This window comes from Ranitomeya imitator, chromosome 2, assembly GCF_032444005.1.
Source record: "Ranitomeya imitator isolate aRanImi1 chromosome 2, aRanImi1.pri, whole genome shotgun sequence".
Classification (NCBI taxonomy): Eukaryota; Metazoa; Chordata; class Amphibia; order Anura; family Dendrobatidae; genus Ranitomeya; species Ranitomeya imitator.
Window position 1 is genome coordinate 523,171,266 of NC_091283.1, and position 27,878 is coordinate 523,199,143.

At 45.7% G+C, this 27,878-nt stretch overlaps 1 protein-coding gene across 1 annotated transcript in view; it reads right to left on the reverse strand.

Annotated features, from left to right (window-relative positions):
• Positions 1-27,878, reverse strand: part of KCNH4 (potassium voltage-gated channel subfamily H member 4) — a 373,359-nt gene that overhangs the window by 77,651 nt on the left and 267,830 nt on the right. The gene's annotated exons all lie outside the window — the stretch shown is intronic.

Consider the following 27,878-nt stretch of genomic DNA (forward strand, 5'->3'; position numbering starts at 1 on the left):
ATAGACCGAGGATAGGAAAGATAGCTTTGCGGTCAGCACAAAAACCTACAAACAACCACGCAGAGGGGGCAAAAAGACCCTCCGCACCGACTAACGGTACGGAGGTACTCCCTCTGCGTCTCAGAGCTTCCAGCAAGCAAGAAAAACCAATATAGCAAGCTGGACAGAAAATATAGCAAACAAAAATAACACAAGCAAAACTTAGCTTATGCAGGGCAGACAGGCCACAAGAACGATCCAGGAGAAAGCAAGACCAATACTGGAACATTGACTGTAGGCCAGGAACAAAGAACTAGGTGGAGTTAAATAGAGCAGCACCTAACGACTTAACCTCGTCACCTGAGGAAGGAAACTCAGAAGCCGCAGCCCCACTCACATCCACCAGAGGAAGCTCATAGACAGAACCAGCCGAAGTACCACTCATGACCACAGGAGGGAGCTTGACCACAGAATTCACAACAGGTAACCATAATACTGTATGGAGCAATATATGGGGCTCACTATTATGTGTGGTCACTATGTGGCTTGTTATTCTGTATGGAGCAATATATGGGGCTCATTATTCTGTATGGAGCACTATGTGGTGCCCATAATACTGTATAGAGCAATATATGGGGCTCATTATTCTGTATGGAGCAGTATCTGATGCCCATAATACTGGAGCAATATAAATGTAGGGAGGGATAGCTAATACCAGATAAGAGAGAGAGATGATTCAAAAAGATATAAATAAACTGGAGCAGTGGGCAGCAACTAACAGAATGTGTTTTTAACAAGGAAAAATGCAAAGTACTTCACCTGGGCAATAAAAATGAAAAAAGCATTTATAGAATGGGAGGAATAGGGCTAAGCAACAGCACATGTGAAAAAGACTTGGGTAAACTAATAGATCATAATCTGAACATGAGTCAACAGTGTGATGCAGCAGCAAAAAGGCAAATGCAATTCTGGGATGTATTAACAGAAGCATACAGTCTAGATCACGCAAAGTCATTATTGCCCTCTACTCCTCTTTGGTCAGACCTCATCTGGAATACTGTGCCCAGTTTTGGGAACCACATTTTAAAAAAGACATCAACAAACTGGAGCAAGTTCAGAGAAGAGCGACAAGAATGGTGACTGGTCTGCAAACCATGTCCTATGAGGAACGGTTACAGGATTTGGGAATGTTTAGCTTGCAAAAAAGAAGACTAAGAGGAGACTTATTAGCTGTCTACAAATATCTCAAGGGCTGTCACATTGTAGAAGGATCATCTTTATTCTCATTTGCACAAGGAAAGACTAGAAGCAATGGGATTAAACTGAATGGGAGGAGACACAGATTAGATATTAGAAAAAACTTTTTTATGGTTAGGGTGATCAATGAGTGGAACAGGCTGCCACGAGAGGTGGTGAGTTCTCCTTCCATGGAAGTTTTCAAACAGAAGCTGGACAGACATCTGTCTGGGATGATTTAGTGAAGCCTGCTTTGAGCAGGGGGTTGGACCAGATGAACCAGCAGGTCCCTTCCTACTCTATCATTCTATGATTCTGTGATTCTATGAATATATGGGGCTCATTATTATGTATGGAGCATTATGTAGTGCCCATAATACTGTATGGGGGACTATACTGTCTGGTCTCTGAGCTATTGTAGAATTTACAATAGATATCACTCATGTAATGTAAGAAGTAAGTGACATTTTTGGCATTGTATTATATCTATATTTCTCTGCCGTATCTGTACATCATCCATTGTGATATGTGTTAAAGGGGCTCACTGAAACTTTTTCATCCGGGGTCCATGAAAACCTGGAGTCTGCCCTGGGGATGAGGGTGCCATGCATACCAGGATAGGAATGAGGGGACAGTATATACCAGGATGGGTGTCATGCATAGCAGGATGGTGATGAGGGGGCCATGCATACCAGGATGTGGATGGGGCCATGCATAGCAGGATGGTGATGAGGGGGCTATGTTTACCTGGATTGGGGACACATATATATATATATATATATATATATATACTGACGTGCCACCCGTGTGCCTCATCAGTACCACACAGATGGGCGCCGGGGAAGCAGGGGTACAGTAAGCACTGTTCCCCGGCACCGGGTGCTGGAGACGGCTCTAATCATTCTCAACTGCTCTGCCGGCGACTAGGGCATCAGGGAACAGCGCTTACTGTACTGCTTCTTCCCTGCTGCTGGTGCGTGTAACACCGAGACATCCATGGGTGTTATCCATGTGCACGTGTGCGGGACGTTTTGCAGCGCGGGCTTACGGTGAAAAATGGACATGTCAGCTTGTTTTGCGATCTTTGTAAACATACTGACATGTGCACAGGCCCATTCACTTGAATGGGTCTGCATGTGTAAGTGTCTCCGATACGTGTGAAAACTGTCACCACACGTACCAGAGACACGGACGTGTGAATGGGGCCTTACAGACACAAAAAAGCGGATGTCATATAGTGAAGCTACATAAAATGAGAAAGTTCTGGTGGCTCCAACTGTGAATGTATGAACAAAAATTAAATCCACAGGTCCCAACTCGAGATCAGCAGGACGCACAGATAATGTTCCAAGAGCTCTGGCTAATCTAAAGCTGCTCCAGGCTAACTGGAAGATTTGAAATTCGGGGCCTCCAGTCCAGCAGCCAGGTACTCTGTTTCCCCAAAAATAAGACAGTGTCTTATATTAATTTTTGCTCCCAAAGATGTGCTAGGTCTTATTTTAAGGGGATGTCTTATTTTATGTGATGTGCTAATTCTTGGGCGGCTGTGGGCTTCTATTTTTTGTCTTGGACAGCCAATAACACTGACTGATAATACGGTAGAAGTGCCCAGCTTTATTTGTGCTGGTTTTAAATAGTAGGGGATCCCTGCGCCTTTTTTTAATTTAATATGTAAAAGAAAAAAACAGTATCTATTTATCTCTGTAATTTCTATGTTGCGCCTCATGTCATACAGGTCCCATACACATTAGGGCTTCCATACACATTAGGCTCCATACACATTAGGCCCCATGCATATTAGGAGCTGCCACAAATATTAGGCTACACACACATTAGGCCCCATACACATTAGGCCCCATACACATTAGGCTCCATACACATTATTCCCCATACACATTAGGGCTCCCACACACATTAGGCCCCATGCACATTAGGCTCCACACACATTAGGGCCCATACACATTAGGGCCCATACACATTAGGAGCTCCCATACACATTAGGCTCCACACACATTAGGCTCCACACACATTAGGGCCCATACACATTAGGGCCCATACACATTAGGGCCCATACACATTAGGGCCCATACACATTAGGCTCCATACACATTAGGCCCCATAGACATTAGGCTCCATACACATTAGGCCCCATGCACATTAGGAGCTCCCACAAACATTAGGCCCCACACACATTTGGCCCCACACACATTAGGCCCCATACGCATTAGGCTCCATACACATTATTCCCCATGCACATTAGGGCTCCCACACACATTAGGCCTCATGCACATTAGGAGCTCCAATACACATTAGGCCCCACACACATTAGACCCCATACACAGGCCCCATGCACATTATTCCTCATACACATTAGGCTCCATACACATTAGGCCCCACACACATTAGGCCCCATACACATTAGGCCCCATACACATTAGGGCCCATGCACATTATTCCTCATACACATTAGGCTCCATACACATTAGGCCCCACACACATTAGGCTCCATACACATTAGGTCCCATACACATTAGGCCCCATACACAATGGGGGCTATACACATTAGGCCCCATACACATTAGGCCCCATACACATTAGGCCCCATACACATTAGGGCCCATACACATTAGGGCCCATACACATTATTCCTCATACACATTAGGCCCCATACACACTAGGGCCCATACACATTAGGCCCCATACACATTAGGTCCCATACACATTAGGCCCCATACACATTAGGGCCCATGCACATTATTCCTCATACACATTAGGCCCCATACACATTAGGCCCCATACACATTAGGGCCCATACACATTATTCCTCATACACATTAGGCCCCATACACATTAGGGCCCATACACACTAGGCCCCATATACATTAGGTCCCATACACATTAGGCCCCATACACATTAGGGCCCATGCACATTATTCCTCATACACATTAGGCTCCATACACATTAGGCCCCATACACATTAGGGCCCATACACATTATTCCTCACACACATTAGGCTCCATACACATTAGGCCCCATACACATTAGGTCCCATACACATTAGGCCCCAAACACATTAGGCCCCATACACATTAGGCCCCATACACATTAGGCCCCATACACATTAGGGCCCATACACATTAGGCCCCATACACATTAGGTCCCATACACATTAGGCCCCATACACATTAGGTCCCATACACATTAGGCCCCATACACATTAGGCCCCACACACATTAGGCCCTATACACATTAGGCTCCATACACATTAGGCCCCATACACATTAGGTCCCATACACATTAGGCCCCATACACATTAGGCCCCATACACATTAGGCCCCATACACATTAGGTCCCATACACATTAGGCCCCAAACACATTAGGCCCCATACACATTAGGCCCCATACACATTAGGCCCCATACACATTAGGCCCCATACACATTAGGTCCCATACACATTAGGCTCCATACACATTAACATAGTAACATAGTAACATAGTTAGTAAGGCCGAAAAAAGACATTTGTCCATCCAGTTCAGCCTATATTCCATCATAATAAATCCCCAGATCTACGTCCTTCTACAGAACCTAATTGTATGATACAATATTGTTCTGCTCCAGGAAGACATCCAGGCCTCTCTTGAACCCCTCGACTGAGTTCGCCATCACCACCTCCTCAGGCAAGCAATTCCAGATTCTCACTGCCCTAACAGTAAAGAATCCTCTTCTATGTTGGTGGAAAAACCTTCTCTCCTCCAGACGCAAAGAATGCCCCCTTGTGCCCGTCACCTTCCTTGGTATAAACAGATCCTCAGCGAGATATTTGTATTGTCCCCTTATATACTTATACATGGTTATTAGATCGCCCCTCAGTCGTCTTTTTTCTAGACTAAATAATCCTAATTTCGCTAATCTATCTGGGTATTGTAGTTCTCCCATCCCCTTTATTAATTTTGTTGCCCTCCTTTGTACTCTCTCTAGTTCCATTATATCCTTCCTGAGCACCGGTGCCCAAAACTGGACACAGTACTCCATGTGCGGTCTAACTAGGGATTTGTACAGAGGCAGTATAATGCTCTCATCATGTGTATCCAGACCTCTTTTAATGCACCCCATGATCCTGTTTGCCTTGGCAGCTGCTGCCTGGCACTGGCTGCTCCAGGTAAGTTTATCATTAACTAGGATCCCCAAGTCCTTCTCCCTGTCAGATTTACCCAGTGGTTTCCCATTCAGTGTGTAATGGTGACATTGATTCCTTCTTCCCATGTGTATAACCTTACATTTATCATTGTTAAACCTCATCTGCCACCTTTCAGCCCAAGTTTCCAACTTATCCAGATCCATCTGTAGCAGAATACTATCTTCTCTTGTATTAACTGCTTTACATAGTTTTGTATCATCTGCAAATATCGATATTTTACTGTGTAAACCTTCTACCAGATCATTAATGAATATGTTGAAGAGAACAGGTCCCAATACTGACCCCTGCGGTACCCCACTGGTCACAGCGACCCAGTTAGAGACTATACCATTTATAACCACCCTCTGCTTTCAATCACTAAGCCAGTTACTAACCCATTTACACACAATTTCCCCCAGACCAAGCATTCTCATTTTGTGTACCAACCTCTTGTGCGGCACGGTATCAAACGCTTTGGAAAAATCGAGATATACCACGTCCAATGACTCACCGTGGTCCAGCCTATAGCTTACCTCTTCATAAAAACTGATTAGATTGGTTTGACAGGAGCGATTTCTCATAAACCCATGCTGATATGGAGTTAAACAGTTATTCTCATTGAGATAATCCAGAATAACATCCCTCAGAAACCCTTCAAATATTTTACCAACATTAGGGCCCATACACATTATTCCTCACACACATTAGGCCCCAAACACATTAGGCCCCATACACATTAGGCCCCATACACATTAGGCCCCATACACATTAAGCCCCATACACATTAGGCCCCATACACATTAGGGCCCATACACATTAGGCCCCATACACATTATTCCTCACACACATTAGGCTCCATACACATTAGGGCCCATACACATTATTCCTCACACACATTAGGCTCCATACACATTAGGCCCCATACACATTAGGTCCCATACACATTCGGCCCCATACACATTCGGCCCCATACACATTAGGCTCCATACACATTAGGTCCCATACACATTAGGCCCCACACACATTAGGCCCCACACACATTAGGCTCCATACACATTAGGCCCCATACACATTCGGCCCCATACACATTAGGCCCCATACACATTAGGCCCCATACACATTATTCCTCACACACATTAGGCTCCATACACATTAGGGCCCATACACATTATTCCTCACACACATTAGGCTCCATACACATTAGGCCCCATACACATTAGGTCCCATACACATTCGGCCCCATACACATTCGGCCCCATACACATTAGGCTCCATACACATTAGGTCCCATACACATTAGGCCCCATACACATTAGGCCCCACACACATTAGGCCCCACACACATTAGGCTCCATACACATTAGGGCCCATACACATTATTCCTCACACACATTAGGCTCCATACACATTAGGCCCCATACACATTAGGTCCCATACACATTCGGCCCCATACACATTCGGCCCCATACACATTAGGCTCCATACACATTAGGTCCCATACACATTAGGCCCCACACACATTAGGCCCCACACACATTAGGCTCCATACACATTAGGCCCCATACACATTCGGCCCCATACACATTAGGCCCCATACACATTAGGCCCCATACACATTATTCCTCACACACATTAGGCTCCATACACATTAGGGCCCATACACATTATTCCTCACACACATTAGGCTCCATACACATTAGGTCCCATACACATTAGGTCCCATACACATTCGGCCCCATACACATTCGGCCCCATACACATTAGGCTCCATACACATTAGGTCCCATACACATTAGGCCCCATACACATTAGGCCCCACACACATTAGGCCCCACACACATTAGGCTCCATACACATTAGGGCCCATACACATTATTCCTCACACACATTAGGCTCCATACACATTAGGCCCCATACACATTAGGTCCCATACACATTCGGCCCCATACACATTCGGCCCCATACACATTAGGCTCCATACACATTAGGTCCCATACACATTAGGCCCCACACACATTAGGCCCCACACACATTAGGCTCCATACACATTAGGCCCCATACACATTCGGCCCCATACACATTAGGCTCCATACACATTAGGCCTCATACACATTAGGCCCCATACACATTAGGTCCCATACACATTAGGCCCCATACACATTAGGCCCCACACACATTAGGCCCCACACACATTAGGCTCCATACACATTAGGGCCCATACACATTATTCCTCACACACATTAGGCTCCATACACATTAGGCCCCATACACATTAGGTCCCATACACATTCGGCCCCATACACATTCGGCCCCATACACATTAGGCTCCATACACATTAGGTCCCATACACATTAGGCCCCACACACATTAGGCCCCACACACATTAGGCTCCATACACATTAGGCCCCATACACATTCGGCCCCATACACATTAGGCTCCATACACATTAGGCCTCATACACATTAGGCCCCATACACATTAGGTCCCATACACATTAGGCCCCATACACATTAGGCCCCACACACATTAGGGCTGCAGGTAATGGCCGTATGCTCTTTATGACAATCTATGCATGGGACTCTTTTCCCTCTATCGTTATGCGGTATTTAATGTGTTAAGGACATGTTAGTAGGGCTATTTTTCATATTGTTTATGGGTTTCTAATCTGGGACAAGTGGCCTTTCTAACTTTGCACTATTTTTTGGCATATATGAATATCCCTCTTTAGGCCCTTACTTGAAACACAGTTAGTTAAATTTCCATTTGTCTCATAAGTCCTTTTTTTACTTATATGATTGTTTACACACTGTTTTGTCATGTTCCATAAATATCTATAATATCATTACCTGGTGCAGGTATCTGTAACTTTTTGCTATTTCCTCCCCACCATTTTTGGGAGGTATTCCCCTTGTTTTCCCCTGTCTTTCTAGCATTACCTTTTATCATTGTAATAAATAAAGATATTGTTTTAATTTACTTTGTTTTTGTGGTCACTTCTAAGGCTGTGTGCACACATTGCGTTTTTCCCCCGATAAAAACGCTATAAAACCGCCAAAAATAACAATAAGCATCCCATCATTTAGAATGAATTCTGCATGTTTTGTGCACATGATGCGTGTTTTTCCGCGAAAAAAACGCATCACGGTAAAAACCGCAGCATGTTCATTAATTTTCTAGTTTTTTTGCGGATTTCCCACTCCAAAATGCATTGGGAAGTGTCCGGAAAAAACCGTGGCAAAATCGTGGCAAAAACGCATGCGGTTTTCTTGCGGATTTCTTGCAGAAAATGTCTGAAATTCTCAGGAATTTTCTGCGAGAAATCCTGAACGTGTGCACATAGGTTATGGTACTTTCATATCAGTATGGTGTATATCAAGTATGTTGAAGTGCTTTCAGACAGTTTATAACTAAGGACGATGGGATTTATCAAAAAACAACTTTGCTATGTCTTACTTTCGCGGAGGCCTTATATTTAGCAGTTCTGCAAAACCACACCTAGGTCTTATTTTCGGGGGATGTCTTATTTTTGGGGAAACAGGGTAGCACCCTCTGTCTATCCCCTGCAGTCTCAGGCATTTGCTAAATGTTCCTCATTGCCACCACTCCTCTGACATCACCTTCCTGAGGAGAAAGAAATTGTAATTGGACATGGACACACACCGCATGATTTCTCCCTCTTTCTGTTCTTCAAAAGTTTGGAAGTATGGTGTTACATATAATATGTGGACAAGATATCACAGAGAAGCACAGAATTATTAGCAAGGCAGCATGCACAGAAATTATGGTAGATGTATATGTAGGTGTATGTACACAACATGATTATTGTGAACAACCGTTTCCCAATCATTCATTGTAAATAGGCTCAAAATCACCTGACAAAACCTGGTGATAATCACCTGCAGGGTGAAATTTTTTTGGTAATTTTTATTTTCAAATCACGATTTGCAGTAAAAAACTACATTTTCGCAGTAGCTACTAGGGGTATTTTATATTCACAGGCCCCAATTCATTAGGACTGGCATTTCGGAAGGAGTGCAATAAGAGCCGTCGCACTGGTCGTGACAGCGACCAGGCCGTTGCAGGTGAGTGGTTCGCCAACATCAACAGAAAGTTTAGCTGGACGTGCGTCCTCGGACACACCTCAAGATAAGTGTACAGCAGTGCACACACCCCGTCGGGTCCATGCATGGCAATACACGCTGCTGGTTAAGCAGAAGCCAGCAGCTGATGTCAGGGTGCACGTGACTGGGGGTATATGGCAGTGACGTCAGGCGCTCCTATTGCTTGCATGCTGAAGTCATCTGCTGGCTTCAGAAGTGGATGCCACGCCACGGGGAGCTGAGGGAAGGTGAGTAGAATTGTTCAGCTTTTTTCTTTGCATTGAAGAACAAGGGCAGAAGGTGGTATGGAACGCCCCCGTGGGCAGTGGGGTACTCGGTACCGGGTCCTTCGGTTCTCGGGGGGATGTCACAGTGGCTGACCCGGTCCGTGGCCCTGAGACGTCCGTGTATAAGGGAAAGGACTTTAAAGGGGAAATGTTCATGATGCCACCTGTGGTATTCGGTCATGGTGACCGACGCTGCTAAGGGGGTCCGCTGGGGTGATGTTATGCCAGCTAGATGGTATACCTTCCCACAGGTGAAGTGTGTCCCCAGGGCTTCCCAGTGTGTAGATGGTGGATGGTGTTAGGCGAAGTGAAGAACGAGGACACAAGGTTGCAGTCTCTTTACCTTTTACTGAAGGCCTCAGCATCCACAGTCCAGAGTACCAGATCACAGGGCAGACAGAGTCCAGCCGGTTTGGAGGCAAATCCAGAGTCCCCTTATCCAGGTGGAAATCAGTAGCTTTCCTCTAGCACCTTGGTGTTGCAGTACTGTTGTGAATTCTGCTCTTGGGTTCCCTCCAGTGGTTGTAGGTGGGAATGCAGTTGTCTCTGAGTCGCAGTCCTGGCCAGGTGTATCTGCTGATTGCAGTTCTGACTGGGATATTTAGTTGCACAGGATTCATTAGTCCTTGCCAGTTGTCAATGTTTCTTCTGAAGTGTTGGATCACTTTCTGGCTTCTCCTGCTTAGCTGCCAATTCAGCAAAGATAAGTGTCTGGTTTTTGTTTCTGTGGCACACATGCAGTGTGCTTATATTCTGTGCTATTCATTTGTTTTTCTCTTGTCCAGCTTAGACTGTGTCAGTGTTTTTTCAGTCTTGTTGGATTCTCTGGAGATGCAGATATATGCTCCACATCTTTAGTTAGATGGTGGAGTTTTTGCATTTTCTGCTGTGGATATTTTTGGAAGGATTTTAATACTGACTGCTTAGTATCCTGTCCTATCCTTTCCTATTTAGCTAGTGTGTGCCTCATTTGCTAAATCCTGTTTCCTACCTGCGTGTGTCTTTTCCTCTACTACTCACAGTCAATATTTGTGGGGAGCTGCCTATCCTTTGGGGTTCTGCTCTGAGGCAAGGTAGAAATTCCTATTTCCATCTATAGGGGTATTTAGTCCTCCGGCTGTGTCGAGGTGTCTAGGTTTTGTTAGGCACACCCCACGGCTACTTCTAGTTGCGGTGATAAGATCAGGGTTTGCGGTCAGTATAGTTACCACCTACTCCAGTGAAAGTTTTCATGCTGCTCCAAGGTCACCTGATCATAACAGTACAACTGGCCAATAATGAGTTAAATGCATCTCAGAAGAAGGGAAGAAAGGTCTTGAGCTTTTTTTTTTTTCTTCAATCTACTTTGTCTTCTCCTCCCTCTTTATCTCTGGGTGGCTGAAGAGCCTTGTGCTAGCATGAATGTTCAGGAATTAGCTTCTCGTGTAGACCAGCTTGCTGCTAGGGTACAGGGTATTTCTGATTATATTGTTCAGACTCCTGTTTTAGAACCGAAGATTCCTACTCCTGATTTGTTTTTTGGTGACAGGTCCAAATTTTTGAGTTTTAAAAACAACTGTAAACTGTTTTTTGCTTTGAGACCTCGATCTCCCGGTGATTGCATTCAGCAGGTAAAAATTGTCATCTCCCTGCTGCGTGGCGACCCGCAGGATTGGGCATTTTCCCTGGAATCTGGGAATCCGGCTTTGCTTGATGTATACTCCTTTTTTCAGGCTTTGGGATTGTTATATGATGAACCTAATTCTGTGGATCAAGCTGAGAAGACCTTGTTGGCCCTATCTCAAGGTCAAGAGGCGGCAGAATTGTATTGTCAGAAATTCAGAAAATGGTCGGTGTTGACTAAATGGAATAATGATGCTTTGGCGGCAATTTTCAGAAAGGGGTTTTTCTGAATCCGTTAAAGATGTTATGGTGGGGTTTCCCACGCCTTCCGGTCTGAGTGATTCTATGTCTCTGGCCATTCAGATTGACCGGTGCTTGCGGGAGCGCAGAACTGTGTGCGCTGTGGCGTTATCCTCAGAGCAAATTCCTGAGCCTATGCAGTGTGATAGGATTCTGTCTAGAACGGAACGACAAGGTTTCAGACGTCAGAATAGGTTGTGTTATTATTGTGGCGACGCTTCTCATGTCATTTCTGTCTGCCCTAAGTGGACAAAGAGGATCGCCAGTTCAATTACCATCAGTACTGTACAACATAAATTTTTATTATCTGTGTCCTTGATCTGCTCATTGTCATCATTTTCTGTCATGGCGTTTGTGGATTCAGGCGCCGCCTTGAACTTAATGGACTTTGAGTTTGCCAAGCGTTGTGGTTTTCCCTTGCAGCCTTTGCAGAACCCTATTCCTTTAAGGGGCATTGATGCTACACCCTTGGCTAAAAATAAGCCCCAGTTTTGGACACAGGTGACCATGCGCATGGCGCCAGTCCATCAGGAAGATTGACGATTTCTGGTGTTGCATAATTTGCATGATGCTATCGTGCTGGGTTTTCCGTGGTTGCAGGTACTGTTGTGAATTCCGCTCTTGGGCTCCCTCCGGTGGTTGTAAGTGGCACTTTTGTGAGTTCTGCTCTTCGGCTCCCTCCGGTGGTTTTAAGTGGAATGGCTGCTCCTTGGATTTAGCAGTCAGCAGCTGCTTCCACTAATTGTCTATTCTGCTCGGCTATTTAGCCTGGCTCTCCCCTTCAGCTTGTGCCACTTGTCAATGGTTCCTGGTTGGATTCACATCTCTCTTGGTTTTCCCTGATATCCTGACCAGTTCAGCAAAGATAAGTCCTTGCTTGCTCTTTTCTGTCCACATGTTGTGGACTTCATTGTTCGGTACATTCTATGTTTTTGTCCAGCTTGTCAGTATGGATTAATTCAGTTAAGCTGGAAGCTCTGGGAAGCAGATTTACCCTCCACACCTTTAGTCAGGTGTGGAGATTTTTGTAAACTCTGTGTGGATTTTTTGTAGTTTTTATACTGACCGCACAGTATCCTGTCCTGTCCTATCTATCTAGCTAGTATGGCCTCCTATGCTAAAATATGATTTCATTTCTGCGTATGTTATTTCCCTCTCCTCTCACCATCAATATTTGTGGGGGGCTATCTTTCCTTTGGGGATTTTCTCTGAGGCAAGATAGGTTTCCTGTTTCTGTCTTTAGGGGAAGTTAGATCTTAGGCTGTGCCGAGGGGTCTAGGGAGCGTCAGGTACCCCCCACGGGTATTTCTAGTTGCGCTGCTAGGTTCAGGACTTGCGGTCAGTACAGATACCACCTCCTTCAGAGCTCATCCCATGTTGCTCCTAAACCACCAGATCATAACAGTACAAGTGGCCAAAAATGAATTAAATGCATCTCAAAAGAAGGAAAAAGAAATTCTGAGCCATTTTTTTTTGCACTCTGTTTTGTTTTTTTTTTCCTCTTGACTTCTGGGTGGTTCAGGATTTTGGCGCTGGCATGGATGTTCAGGGTTTGTTTTCTCGTGTGGATCAACTTGCTGCAAGAGTACAGAGTATCCAAGATTACGTTGTCCAGACTCCGGCTTTGGAGCCTAGAATTCCTACTCCTGATTTGTTTTTTGGGGACAGATCCAAGTTTTTGAACTTTAAAAATAACTGCAAATTGTTTTTTGCTTTGAAACCCCGTTCTTCTGGTGATCCCATTCAGCAAGTTAAAATCATCATATCCTTGCTGCGTGGTGACCCTCAGGACTGGGCATTTTCCCTTGAATCAGGGGATCCGGCATTGCTGAATGTAGATGCATTTTTTCAAGCGCTCGGATTATTGTATGACAAACCTAATTCTGTGGATCATGCAGAAAAAACCCTGTTGGCCCTGTGTCAAGGTCAGGAAGAGGCAGAATTATACTGCCAGAAATTTAGAAAATGGTCTGTGCTCACTAAATGGAATGAGGATGCTCTGGCTGCAATTTTCAGAAAAGGTCTTTCTGAAGCCCTTAAAGATGTTATGGTGGGCTTCCCTACGCCCGCTGGTTTGAGCGAATCTATGTCTCTAGCCATTCAGATTGATCGGCGTCTGCGCGAGCGCAAAGCTGTGCACCATATGGCAGTGTCCTCTGAGCAGAGTCCTGAGCCTATGCAATGTGATAGGATTTTGACTAGAACAGAACGGCAGGAATTCAGACGTCAGAATAGGCTGTGTTTTTACTGTGCTGATTCTGCTCATGTTATTTCTGATTGCCCTAAGCGTACTAAGAGGGTCGCTAGGTCTGTTACCATCAGTACTGTACAGCCTAAATTTCTCTTATCTGTGACCCTGATTTGCTCATTATCGTCCTTTTCTGTCATGGCATTTGTGGATTCAGGCGCTGCCCTGAACTTAATGGACTTAGAATTCGCCAGGCGCTGTGGCTTTTCCTTGCAGCCTTTGCAGAGCCCTATTCTTTTGAGGGGCATTGATGCTACACCATTGGCCAAGGATAAACCTCAGTACTGGACGCAAATGACCATGTACATGGCTCCAGCACATCAGGAAGATTGCCGTTTTCTGGTGTTGCATAACTTGAATGTTGTTGTACTGGGTTTTCCGTGGTTACAGGAACATAATCCGGTGCTGGATTGGAAAACTATGTCTGTGACTAGTTGGGGTTGTCAAGGGGTGCATAGTGATGTTCCTTTGATGTCAATTTCCTCTTCCCCCTCTTCTGAGGTCCCTGAGTTTTTGTCGGATTTCCAGGATGTATTTGATGAGCCCAAGTCCAGTTCCCTTCCACCGCACAGGGACTGTGATTGTGCTATTGACTTGATTCCTGGCTGCAGGTTCCCTAAGGGCCGACTTTTCAATCTGTCTGTGCCAGAGCATGCCGCCATGCGGAGTTATGTTAAGGAGTCTTTGGAGAAGGGGCATATTCGGCCGTCTTCGTCACCATTGGGAGCGGGTTTCTTTTTTGTTGCTAAAAAGGATGCCTCCTTGAGACCCTGTATAGATTATCGTCTTCTTAATAAGATAACGGTCAAATTCCAATACCCCTTGCCTTTGCTTTCTGATTTGTTTGCTCGGATTAAGGGGGCTAGTTGGTTTACTAAGATTGACCTTCGAGGGGCATATAATCATGTTCGTATTAAACAGGGTGACGAATGGAAAACTGCATTCGGGCTCTCTAATGCTCCATCTGTGTTCCAATCCTTCATGCATGATATTTTCCGCAATTATCTTGATAAATTCATGGTTGCATATTTGGATGATATTTTGATTTTTTCCGATGATTGGGAGTCTCATGTGAAGCAGGTCAGGATGGTATTCCAGATCCTTCGTGATAATGCTTTGTTTGTGAAGAGTTCTAAGTGCCTATTCGGAGTTCAGAAGGTCTCTTTTTTGGGTTTTATTTTTTCCCCCTCGTCTATGGAAATGGATCCTGTTAAGGTCCAAGCAATTCATGACTGGATTCAACCCACATCTGTGAAAAGCCTTCAGAAATTTTTGGGCTTTGCTAATTTCTATCGCCGTTTCATTGCCAACTTTTCCAGTGTGGTTAAGCCCCTTACTGATTTGACGAAGAAAGGCGCTGATGTGACGAATTGGTCCTCTGCGGCTGTTGAGGCCTTTCAGGAGCTTAAACGCCGATTTACTTCTGCCCCTGTGTTGCATCAGCCGGATGTTTCTCTTCCTTTTCAGGTTGAGGTTGACGCTTCTGAGATTGGGGCAGGGGCCGATTTGTCTCAGAGGAATTCTGATGGTTCTGTGATGAATCCGTGTGCTTTTTTTTCCAGAAAGTTTTCGCCTGCAGAGCGCAATTATGACGTCGGCAATCGTGAGTTGTTGGCTATGAAGTGGGCATTTCAGGAGTGGCGACATTGGCTGAGGGAGCCAAGCACCGCGTTGTGATCTTGACTGATCATAAGAATCTGATTTACCTCGAGTCGGCCAAGCGGCTGAACCCTAGACAGGCTCGATGGTCCCTGTTTTTCTCCCGTTTTGATTTTGTGGTCTCGTATCTTCCGGGATCTAAGAATGTTAAGGCTGATGCCCTCTCTAGGAGTTTTTAGCCTGACTCTCCTGGAGTCCTTGAGCCGGTTGGCATTCTTAAGGAAGGGGTGATTCTTTCTGCCATCTCCCCTGATTTGCGGTGGGTGCTTCAGGAATTTCAGTCTGATAAACCTGACCGCTGTCCTGTGGGGAAGCTGTTTGTTCCTGATAGATGGACAAGTAAGGTAATTTCTGAGGTTCATTGTTCAGTGTTGGCCGGTCATCCTGGGATTTTTGGTACCAGAGATTTGGTTGCTAGGTCCATTTGGTGGCCTTCTTTGTCGCGGGATGTGCGTACTTTTGTGCAGTCCTGTGGGATTTGTGCACGGGCCAAGCCTTGCTGTTCCCGCGCTAGTGGGTTGCTTTTGCCCTTGCCGGTCCCTGAGAGGCCCTGGACGCATATTTCCATGGATTTTATTTCGGATCTTCCTGTTTCCCAGAAGATGTCTGTTATCTGGGTGGTTTGTGACCGGTTCTCTAAAATGGTCCATCTGGTACCTTTGCCCAAGTTGCCTTCCTCCTCAGATTTGGTTCCATTGTTTTTTCAGCATGTGGTTCGTTTGCATGGCATTCCGGAGAATATTGTGTCTGACAGAGGTTCTCAGTTTGTTTCTAGGTTTTGGCGGGCCTTTTGTGCTAGGATGGGCATTGATTTGTCTTTTTCTTCGGCGTTTCATCCTCAGACTAATGGCCAAACTGAGCGAACTAATCAGACCTTGGAAACCTATTTGAGATGCTTTGTGTCTGCTGATCAGGATGACTGGGTGGCTTTCTTGCCGTTGGCCGAGTTTGCCCTTAATAATAGGGCTAGTTTGGCTACTTTGGTCTCACCTTTCTTTTGTAATTTTGGTTTTCATCCTCGTTTTTCTTCGGGTTGAGCCTTCTGATTGTCCTGGTGTGGATTCTGTGGTTGACAGGCTGCAGCAGATTTGGACTCATGTGGTGGACAATTTGACGTTGTCTCAGGAAAAGGCTCAACGTTTTGCTAACCGCCGTCGGTGTGTTGGTCCCTGGCTTTGTGTGGGGGATTTGGTTTGGTTGTCTTCTCGTTATGTTCCTATGAAGGTTTCTTCCCCTAAGTTTAAGCCTCGGTTTATTGGTCCTTATAAGATTTCTGAAATTATCAATCCGGTGTCTTTTCGTTTGGCTCTTCCAGCCTCTTTTGCCATTCATAATGTTTTCCATAGATCTTTGTTACGGAGATATGTGGTGCCCGTTGTTCCCTCAGTTGATCCTCCTGCCCCGGTGTTGGTTGAGGGAGAGTTGGAATATGAGGTTGAGAAAATTTTGGATTCTCGTTTTTCGAGGCGGAGGCTTCAGTATCTTGTCAAATGGAAGTGTTATGGCCAGGAGGATAATTCTTGGGTTGTTGCCTCCGATGTCCATGCCGCCGATTTGGTTCGTGCTTTTCACTTGGCTTGTCCTGATTGGCCTGGGGGCTCTGGTGAGGGTCCGGTGACCCCTCCTCAAGGGGGGGTACTGTTGTGAATTATGCTCTTGGGCTCCCTCCGGTGGTTGTAAGTGGCACTTTTGTGAGTTCTGCTCTTCGGCTCCCTCCGGTGGTTTTAAGTGGAATGGCTGCTCCTTGGATTTAGCAGTCAGCAGCTGCTTCCACTAATTGTCTATTCTGCTCGGCTATTTAGCCTGGCTCTCCTGTTGTGAATTCTGTGGCAGAGCTCCCTCCTGTGGTCACAAGTGGTACTTTGGCTGATTCTCTCTGTGAGCTTCTGTTGGTGGAGGGAAGTGGTACTGCGGCTTCTGAGTTTCCTCCCTCAGGTGATCTGGTGAGGTCGTTAGGTGCTTCTCTACTTAACTCCAGCTAATGCTTTGATCCTGGCTTCCTGTCAATGTTCCAGTGTTGGACTTGCTTTTCCCTGGATCATTCCTGTGGCCTGCTGCTCTGCATAGCTAAGTTCTTCTTTGCTATTTGTTTGCTATTTTTTCTGTCCAGCTTGTCTAATTTGTTGCTGGAAGCTCTGGGACGCAAAGGGTGTACCTCCGTGCCGTTAGTTCGGTACGGAGGGTCTTTTTGCCCCCTTTGCGTGGTGTTCTTTAGGGTTTTGTGTAGACCGCAAAGTTACCTTTTCTATCCTCGATCTGTTAAGAAAGTCGGGCCTCACTTTGCTGAATCTATTTCATCTCTACGTTTGTCTTTTCATCTTAACTCACAGTCATTATATGTGGGGGGCTGCCTTTTCCTTTGGGGTATTTCTCTGAGGCAAGGTAGGCTTATTTTCTATCTTCAGGCTAGTTAGTTTCTCAGGCTGTGCCGAGTTGCATAGGCAGAGTTAGGCGCAATCCACGGCTGCCTCTAGTGTTGTTTGGAGAGGATTAGGGATTGCGGTCTGCAGAGTTCCCACGTCTCAGAGCTCGTTCTATGATTTTGGGTTATTGTCAGATCACTGTATGTGCTCTGACCGCTATGTCCATTGTAGTACTGAATTGCCTTTCATAACAGTACAGGAAGCCCAAAGTACTAATGATTCTCAATAGAGGGAAAAAAGAAGTTCTGAGACCATTTTTTTTTTCTTTGCACTGTGTTTTGCCTTTTTTTTTCCCCTAGACATTTGGGTGGTTCAGTACACAGGTGTAGCGATGGACATTAGAAGTCTGTCTTCATTTGTGGATCAGCTCTCGGCAAGAGTACAAAAGATTCAAGACACTATTGATCAGAAAGCTATGTTGGAACCAAGAATTCCTATTCCTGATTTGTTTTTTGGAGATAGAACTAAGTTTCTGAGTTTCAAAAATAATTGTAAATTATTTCTGGCCTTGAAACCTCGCTCCTCTGGTGATCCAGTTCAAGAGGTTTTGATTGTTATTTCTTTTTTGCGCGGCGACCCTCAGGACTGGGCATTTTCTCTTGCGCCAGGAGATCCTGCATTGAGTAATATCGATGCGTTTTTCCTGGCGCTCGGATTGCTGTACGATGAACCTAATTCAGTGGATCAGGCAGAGAAAAATTTGCTGGCTCTTTGTCAGGGTCAGGATGAGATAGAGGTATATTGTCAGAAATTTAGAAAGTGGTCCGTGCTCACTCAATGGAATGAATCTGCGCTGGCAGCTATGTTCAGAAAGGGTCTCTCTGAAGCCCTTAAGGATGTCATGGTGGGATTTCCTATGCCTGCTGGTTTGAATGAGTCTATGTCTTTGGCCATTCAGATCGGTCGACGCTTGCGTGAGCGTAAATCTGTGCACCATTTGGCGGTATTACCTGAGCTTAAACCTGAGCCTATGCAGTGCGATAGGACTTTGACCAGAGTTAAACGGCAAGAACACAGACGTCTGAATGGGCTGTGTTTCTACTGTGGTGATTCCACTCATGCTATCTCTGATTGTCCTAAGCGCACTAAGCGGTTCGCTAGGTCTGCCACCATTGGTACGGTACAGTCAAAATTTCTTCTGTCCGTTACCTTGATCTGCTCTTTGTCATCATATTCTGTCATGGCATTTGTGGATTCAGGCGCTGCCCTGAATTTGATGGACTTGGAGTATGCTAAGCGTTGTGGGTTTCTCTTAGAGCCCTTGCAGTGTCCTATTCCATTGAGAGGAATTGATGCTACGCCTTTGGCCAAGAATAAGCCTCAATACTGGACCCAGCTGACCATGTGCATGGCTCCTGCACATCAGGAGGTTATTCGCTTTCTGGTGTTGCATAATCTGCATGATGTGGTCGTGTTGGGGTTGCCATGGCTACAAGCCCATAATCCAGTATTAGATTGGAAATCCATGTCGGTGTCCAGCTGGGGTTGTCAGGGGGTACATGGTGATGTTCCATTTCTGTCAATTTCGTCATCCACCCCTTCTGAGGTTCCAGAGTTCTTGTCTGATTACCGGGATTTATTTGATGAGCCCAAGTCCGATGCCCTACCTCCGCATAGGGATTGTGATTGTGCTATCAATTTGATTCCTGGTAGTAAATTCCCAAAAGGTCGACTGTTTAATTTATCAGTGCCTGAGCACGCCGCTATGCGCAGTTATGTGAAGGAATCCCTGGAGAAGGGGCATATTCGCCCGTCATCGTCACCATTAGGAGCAGGGTTCTTTTTTGTAGCCAAGAAGGATGGTTCGCTGAGACCTTGTATAGATTACCGCCTTCTAAATAAGATCACGGTTAAATTTCAGTACCCCTTGCCATTGTTATCTGATTTGTTTGCTCGGATTAAGGGGGCTAGTTGGTTCACCAAGATAGATCTTCGTGGTGCGTATAATCTGGTGCGAATCAGGCGAGGAGATGAATGGAAAACTGCATTTAATACGCCCGAGGGTCATTTTGAGTATCTAGTGATGCCATTCGGACTTGCCAATGCTCCATCAGTGTTTCAGTCCTTTATGCATGACATCTTCCGAGAGTACCTGGATAAATTCCTGATTGTGTACTTGGATGACATTTTGATCTTCTCGGATGATTGGGAGTCTCATGTGAAGCAGGTCAGAACAGTTTTTCAGGTCCTGCGTGCTAATTCTTTGTTTGTGAAGGGATCAAAGTGTCTCTTTGGTGTGCAGAAGGTTTCATTTTTGGGGTTCATCTTTTCCCCTTCTACTATCGAGATGGATCCTGTTAAGGTCCAAGCCATCCATGATTGGACTCAGCCGACATCTCTGAAAAGTCTGCAAAAGTTCCTGGGCTTTGCTAATTTTTATCGTCGCTTCATCTGCAATTTTTCTAGTATTGCGAAACCATTGACCGATTTGACCAAGAAGGGTGCTGATTTGGTCAATTGGTCTTCTGCTGCTGTGGAAGCTTTTCAAGAGTTGAAGCGTCGTTTTTCTTCTGCCCCTGTGTTGTGTCAACCAGATGTTTCTCTTCCGTTCCAGGTCGAGGTTGATGCTTCTGAGATTGGAGCAGGGGCTGTTTTGTCGCAGAGAGGTTCTGATTGCTCAGTGATGAAACCATGCGCTTTTTTTTCCAGGAAGTTTTCGCCTGCTGAGCGAAATTATGATGTGGGCAACCGAGAGTTGCTGGCCATGAAGTGGGCATTCGAGGAGTGGCGTCATTGGCTTGAAGGAGCTAAGCATCGCGTGGTGGTATTGACTGATCATAAGAACTTGACTTATCTTGAGTCTGCTAAGCGGTTGAATCCTAGACAGGCTCGTTGGTCGCTGTTTTTTGGCCGTTTTGACTTTGTGATTTCGTACCTTCCGGGCTCTAAAAATGTGAAGGCGGATGCTCTGTCTAGGAGTTTTGTGCCCGACTCTCCGGGTTTGTCTGAGCCGGCGGGTATCCTCAAGGAAGGAGTAATTGTGTCTGCCATCTCCCCTGATTTGCGGCGGGTGCTGCAAAAATTTCAGGCTAATAAACCTGATCGTTGTCCAGCGGAGAGACTGTTTGTCCCTGATAGGTGGACCAATAAAGTTATCTCTGAGGTTCATTGTTCGGTGTTGGCTGGTCATCCTGGAATCTTTGGTACCAGAGAGTTGGTGGCTAGATCCTTTTGGTGGCCGTCTCTGTCGCAGGATGTGCGTGTTTTTGTGCAGTCCTGTGGGATTTGTGCTCGGGCTAAGCCCTGCTGTTCTCGTGCCAGTGGGTTGCTTTTGCCCTTGCCGGTCCCGAAGAGGCCTTGGACACATATCTCTATGGATTTTATTTCTGATCTTCCCGTTTCTCAAAAGATGTCAGTCATTTGGGTGGTCTGTGATCGCTTTTCTAAGATGGTCCATCTGGTACCCTTGTCTAAATTGCCTTCCTCCTCTGATTTGGTGCCATTGTTCTTCCAGCATGTGGTTCGTTTACATGGCATTCCAGAGAATATCGTTTCTGAGAGAGGTTCCCAGTTTGTTTCAAGGTTTTGGCGAGCCTTTTGTGGTAGGATGGGCATTGACTTGTCTTTTTCCTCGGCTTTCCATCCTCAGACTAATGGCCAGACCGAACGAACCAATCAGACCTTGGAAACATATCTGAGATGCTTTGTTTCTGCCGATCAGGATGACTGGGTGTCCTTTTTGCCTTTGGCTGAGTTCGCCCTTAATAATCGGGCCAGCTCGGCTACCTTGGTTTCGCCATTTTTCTGCAATTCTGGGTTCTATCCTCGTTTCTCTTCAGGACAGGTTGAGTCTTCGGACTGTCCTGGTGTGGATACTGTGGTGGACAGGTTGCAGCAGATTTGGACTCATGTAGTGGACAATTTGACCTTGTCCCAGGAGAAGGCTCAACGTTTCGCTAATCGCAGACGCCGTGTGGGTCCCCGACTTCGTGTTGGGGATCTGGTTTGGTTATCTTCTCATCATATTCCTATGAAGGTTTCCTCTCCTAAGTTTAAACCTCATTTCATTGGTCCGTATAGGATTTCTGAGGTTCTTAATCCTGTGTCTTTTCGTCTGACCCTTCCAGATTCTTTTTCCATACATAACGTATTCCATAGGTCATTGTTGCGGAGATACGTGGCACCTATGGTTCCATCTGTTGATCCTCCTGCCCCGGTTTTGGTGGAGGGGGAATTGGAGTATATTTTGGAGAAGTTTTGGATTCTCGTGTTTCTAGACGGAAACTCCAGTATCTGGTTAAATGGAAGGGTTATGCTCAGGAAGATAATTCCTGGGTTTTTGCCTCTGATGTCCATGCTCCCGATCTTGTTCGTGCCTTTCATGTGGCTCATCCTGGTCGACCTGGGGGCTCTGGTGAGGGTTCGGTGACCCCTCCTCAAGGGGGGGGTACTGTTGTGAATTCTGTGGCAGAGCTCCCTCCTGTGGTCACAAGTGGTACTTCGGCTGATTCTCTCTGTGAGCTTCTGTTGGTGGAGGGAAGTGGTACTGTGGCTTCTGAGTTTCCTCCCTCAGGTGATCTGGTGAGGTCGTTAGGTGCTTCTCTACTTAACTCCACCTAATGCTTTGATCCTGGCTTCCTGTCAATATTCCAGTGTTGGACTTGCTTTTCCCTGGATCATTCGATCTGTTAAGAAAGTCGGGCCTCACTTTGCTGAATCTATTTCATCTCTACGTTTGTCTTTTCATCTTAACTCACAGTCATTATATGTGGGGGGCTGCCTTTTCCTTTGGGGTATTTCTCTGAGGCAAGGTAGGCTTATTTTCTATCTTCAGGCTAGTTAGTTTCTCAGGCTGTGCCGAGTTGCATAGGCAGAGTTAGGCGCAATCCACGGCTGCCTCTAGTGTTGTTTGGAGAGGATTAGGGATTGCGGTCTGCAGAGTTCCCACGTCTCAGAGCTCGTTCTATGATTTTGGGTTATTGTCAGATCACTGTATGTGCTCTGACCGCTATGTCCATTGTAGTACTGAATTGCCTTTCATAACACTCTCCCCTTCAGCTTGTGCCACTTGTCAATGGTTCCTGGTTAGATTCACATCTCTCTTGGTTTTCCCTGATATCCTGACCAGTTCAGCAAAGATAAGTCCTTGCTTGCTCTTTTCTGTCCACATGTTGTGGACTTCATTGTTCGGTACAGTCTATGTTTTTGTCCAGCTTGTCAGTATGGATTAATTCAGTTAAGCTGGAAGCTCTGGGAAGCAGATTTACCCTCCACACCTTTAGTCAGGTGTGGAGATTTTTGTAAACTCTGTGTGGATTTTTTGTAGTTTTTATACTGACCGCACAGTATCCTGTCCTGTCCTATCTATCTAGCTAGTATGGCCTCCTATGCTAAAATCTGATTTCATTTCTGCGTATGTTATTTCCCTCTCCTCTCACCGTCAATATTTGTGGGGGGCTATCTTTCCTTTGGGGATTTTCTCTGAGGCAAGATAGGTTTCCTGTTTCTGTCTTTAGGGGAAGTTAGATCTTAGGCTGTGCCGAGGGGTCTAGGGAGTGTCAGGTACCCCCCACGGCTATTTCTAGTTGCGCTCAGCACAGATACCACCTCCTTCAGAGCTCGTCCCATGTTGCTCCTAAACCACCAGATCATAACAAGGTACATAATCCTGTGTTGGATTGGAAGTCCATGTCTGTGACTAGTTGGGGTTGTCAGTGGGTTCATAATGATGTTCCTTTGATGTCAATTTCCTCTTCTGAAATTCCAGAGTTTTTGTCTGATTTTCAGGATGTATTCGATGAGCCCAAGTTCAGTTTCCTTCCACCGCACAGGGGCTGTGATTGTGACTTGATTCCAGGCTGTAAGTTTCCTAAGAGTCGACTTTTCAACCTGTCTGTGCCTGAACATACCGCCATGCGGAGCTATATTAAGGAGTCTTTGGAGAAAGGGCATATTCGACCATCTTCTTCACCGTTGGGAGCGGGGTTCTTTTTTGTTGCTAAAAAAGATGGTTCCTTAAGACCCTGTATTGATTGTCGCCTCTTGAATAAGATCACGGTCAAGTTTCAATACCCTTTACCTTTGCTTTCCGATTTGTTTGCTAGGATTAAGGGAGCTAGTTGGTTTACTAAGATTGACCTTCGGGAGGCATATAATCTTGTTCGTATTAAGCAGGGTGATGAATGGAAAACTGCGTTTAACACGCCTGAAGGCCATTTTGAATACCTTGTGATGCCATTCGGACTCTCTAATGCTCCATCTGTTTTTCAGTCCTTCATGCATGATATCTTCCGGTCTTATCTTGATAAATTATTGATTGTATATTTGGACGATATTTTGATTTTTTCCGATGATTGGGAGTCTCATGTGCAACAGGTCAGGATAGTATTTCAGATCCTTCGTGACAATGCTTTGTTTGTGAAAGGGTCTAAGTGTCTCTTTGGGGTGCAGAAGGTTTCTTTTTTGGGCTTTATTTTTTCTCCCTCGTCTATAGAGATGGATCCGGTTAAGGTTCAGGCCATTCATGATCGGATTCAGCCCACATCCGTGAAGAGCCTTCAGAAATTTTTGGGCTTTGCAAATTTTTATTGCCGTTTCATTGCTAATTTTTCCAGTGTGGTTAAACCCTTGACCGATTTGACAAAGAAAGGCGCTGATGTGGCGAATTGGTCCTCTGCGGCTGTCTCTGCCTTTCAGGAGCTTAAACGTCGATTTACTTCTGCTCCGGTGTTGCGCCAACCGGATGTTTCTCTTCCGTTTCAGGTTGAGGTTGACGCTTCTGAGATTGGGGCAGGGGCCGTTTTGTCTCAGATGGATCCTGTTGGTTCCTTCATGAAACCGTGTGCCTTCTTTTCCCGTAAATTTTCACCTGCTGAACGCAATTATGATGTCGGCAATCAGGAGTTATTGGCTATGAAGTGGGCGTTTGAGGAATGGTGACATTGGCTTGAGGGAGCTAAGCACCGTATTGTGGTCTTGACCGATCATAAGAAACTGATTTACCTCGAGTCTGCCAAACTGCTGAATCCTAGACAGGCTCGATGGTCCTTGTTTTTTTCCCGTTTTGATTTCGTGGTCTCGTACCTTCCGGGTTCTAAGAATATTAAGGCTGATGCCCTCTCTAGGAGTTTTTTGCCTGATTCTCCTGAGGTCTTAGAACCGGTCGGTGTTCTGAAAGAAGGGGTGGTCCTTTCTGCCATTTCCCCTGATTTACGACGGGTTCTTCAGGAATTTCAGACTGACAAACCTGACCGCTGTCCTGTGGGGAAACTGTTTGTTCCTGACAGATGGACTAGTAGAGTGATTTCTGAGGTTCACTGTTCCGTGTTGGCTGGTCATCCTGGCATTTTTGGTACCAGAGACTTGGTTGCTAGGTCCTTTTGGTGGCCTTCTTTGTCACGTGATGTGCGTTTTTTTGTGCAGTCCTGTGGGACTTGTGTGCGGGCCAAGCCTTGTTGTTCCCGTGCTAGTGGGTTGCTTTTGCCATTGCCAGTCCCTGAGAGGCCCTGGACGCATATTTCGATGGATTTTATTTCTGATCTTCCGGTCTCCCAGAAAATGTCTGTTATCTGGGTTGTTTGTGACCGGTTCTCTAAGATGGTTCATTTGGTGCCTTTGACTAAATTGCCCTCCTCTTCAGATTTGGTTCCGTTGTTTTTTCAGCATGTGGTTCGTTTGCATGGTATTCCGGAGAATATTGTGTCCGACAGAGGTTCCCAGTTTGTTTCTAGGTTTTGGCGGGCCTTTTGTGCTAGGCTGGGCATTGATTTGTCTTTTTCTTCTGCATTTCATCCTCAGACAAATGGCCAGACCGAGCGAACTAATCAGACTTTGGAGACTTATTTGAGATGCTTTTTGTCTGCTGATCAGGATGATTGGGTGGCCTTCTTGCCATTGGCCGAGTTTGCCCTTAATAATCGGGCTAGTTCGGCTACTTTGGTTTCGCCTTTCTTTTGTAATTTTGGTTTTCATCCTCGTTTTTCTTCTGGGCAGGTTGAGCCTTCTGACTGTCCTGGTGTGGATTCTATGGTTGACAGGTTGCAGCAGATTTGGACTCATGTGGTGGACACTTTGGTGTTGTCTCAGGAGGAGGCTCAACGTTTTGCTAACCGTCGTCGGTGTGTTGGTTCCCGGCTTCGGGTTGGGGATCTAGTCTGGTTGTCTTCCCGTCATGTTCCTATGAAGGTTTCTTCCCCTAAGTTTAAGCCTCGGTTTATTGGTCCTTATAAGATTTCTGAGATTATTAACTGGTGTCTTTTCGTTTGGTGCTTCCGGCCTCTTTTGCTATCCATAATGTCTTCCATAGATCTTTATTGCGGAAATATGTGGTGCCCGTTGTTCCCTCTGTTGATCCTCCGGCCCCTGTGTTGGTTGATGGTGAGTTGGAGTATGTGGTTGAGAAGATTTTGTATTCTCGTTTTTTGAGGCGGAGGTTTCAGTACCTTGTCAAATGGAAGGGTTATGACCAGGAGGATAATTCTTGGGTTTTTGCCTCTGATGTCCATGCTGCTGATTTGGTCCGTGCCTTTCATCTGGCTCATCCTGATCGTCCTGGAGGCCCTGGTGAGGGTTCGGTGACCCCTCCTCAAGGGGGGGTACTGTTGTGAATTCTGCTCTTGGGTTCCCTCCAGTGGTTGTAGGTGGGAATGCAGTTGTCTCTGAGTCGCAGTCCTGGCCAGGTGTATCTGCTGATTGCAGTTCTGACTGGGATATTTAGGTGTGCAGGATTCATTAGTCCTTACAGTTGTCAATGTTTCTTCTGAAGTGTTGGATCACTTTCTGGCTTCTCCTGCTTAGCTGCCAATTCAGCAAAGATAAGTGTCTGGTTTTTGTTTCTGTGGCACACATGCAGTGTGCTTATATTCTGTGCTATTCATTTGTTTTTCTCTTGGCCAGCTTAGACTTTGTCAGTGTTTTTTCAGTCTTGTTGGTTTCTCTGGAGATGCAGATATACGCTCCTCATCTTTAGTTAGATGGTGGAGTTTTTGTATTTTCTCCTGTGGATATTTTTGGAAGGATTTTTAATACTGACCGCTTAGTATCATGTCTGTCATGATCCCAATGGCAGGGGATCACAAAAGGACAAGCACACAAAAAACAGAACAAGCTCTAGGGTGATGGAAACTGAGCTGACCGCGATCCTGAACCTAATTCACAACACTAGCAGTAGCCGGGGAACGTGCCTACGATGATTCTAGACGTCTCGCGCCAGCCGAAGGACTAGCTTCCCCTATTAGAAGAAACAAAGACCTCTCTTGCCTCCAGAGAAACACCCCACAGAAATAGCAGCCCCCCACATGTAATGACGGTGAAATGAGAGGAAAGCACATACGTAGTAATGAAAACAGATTCAGCAAAATGAGGCCCGCTAAAACTAGATAGCAGAGGATACAAAAGTGAACTGCGCGGTCAGCGAAAAACCCTACAAAAAACCATCCTGAAATTACCTGAACTCATGTGCCAACTCATGGAACATGAGGAGTAATATCAGCCCACTAGAGCAACCAGCAACAAGGAATCACATAACTGCAAGCTGGACTAAAACAAAAATAAAGCAAAACGTGGAACAGGAAAATCAAAAACTTAGCTTGTCCTGATGATTACAGAAGCGGAAAACAGAGGTAACAAGGCACACTGATTACATTGATCGCCGGCGAGGAAATGACAAGAAAGCCAGGTTAAATAGGAAACTCCCATATCCTGATAGAACAGGTGGACACCAGAGACCGCAGAGAACACAAGTCACCCAGTACCATCTGTAACCACCAGAGGGAGCCCAAAAACAGAATCCACAACAGTACCCCCCCCTTGAGGAGGGGTCACCGAACCCTCACGAGAACCACCAGGGCGACCAGGATGAGCCCTATGAAATGCACGGACCAAATCAGCAGCATGAACATCAGAGGCAACCACCCAAGAATTA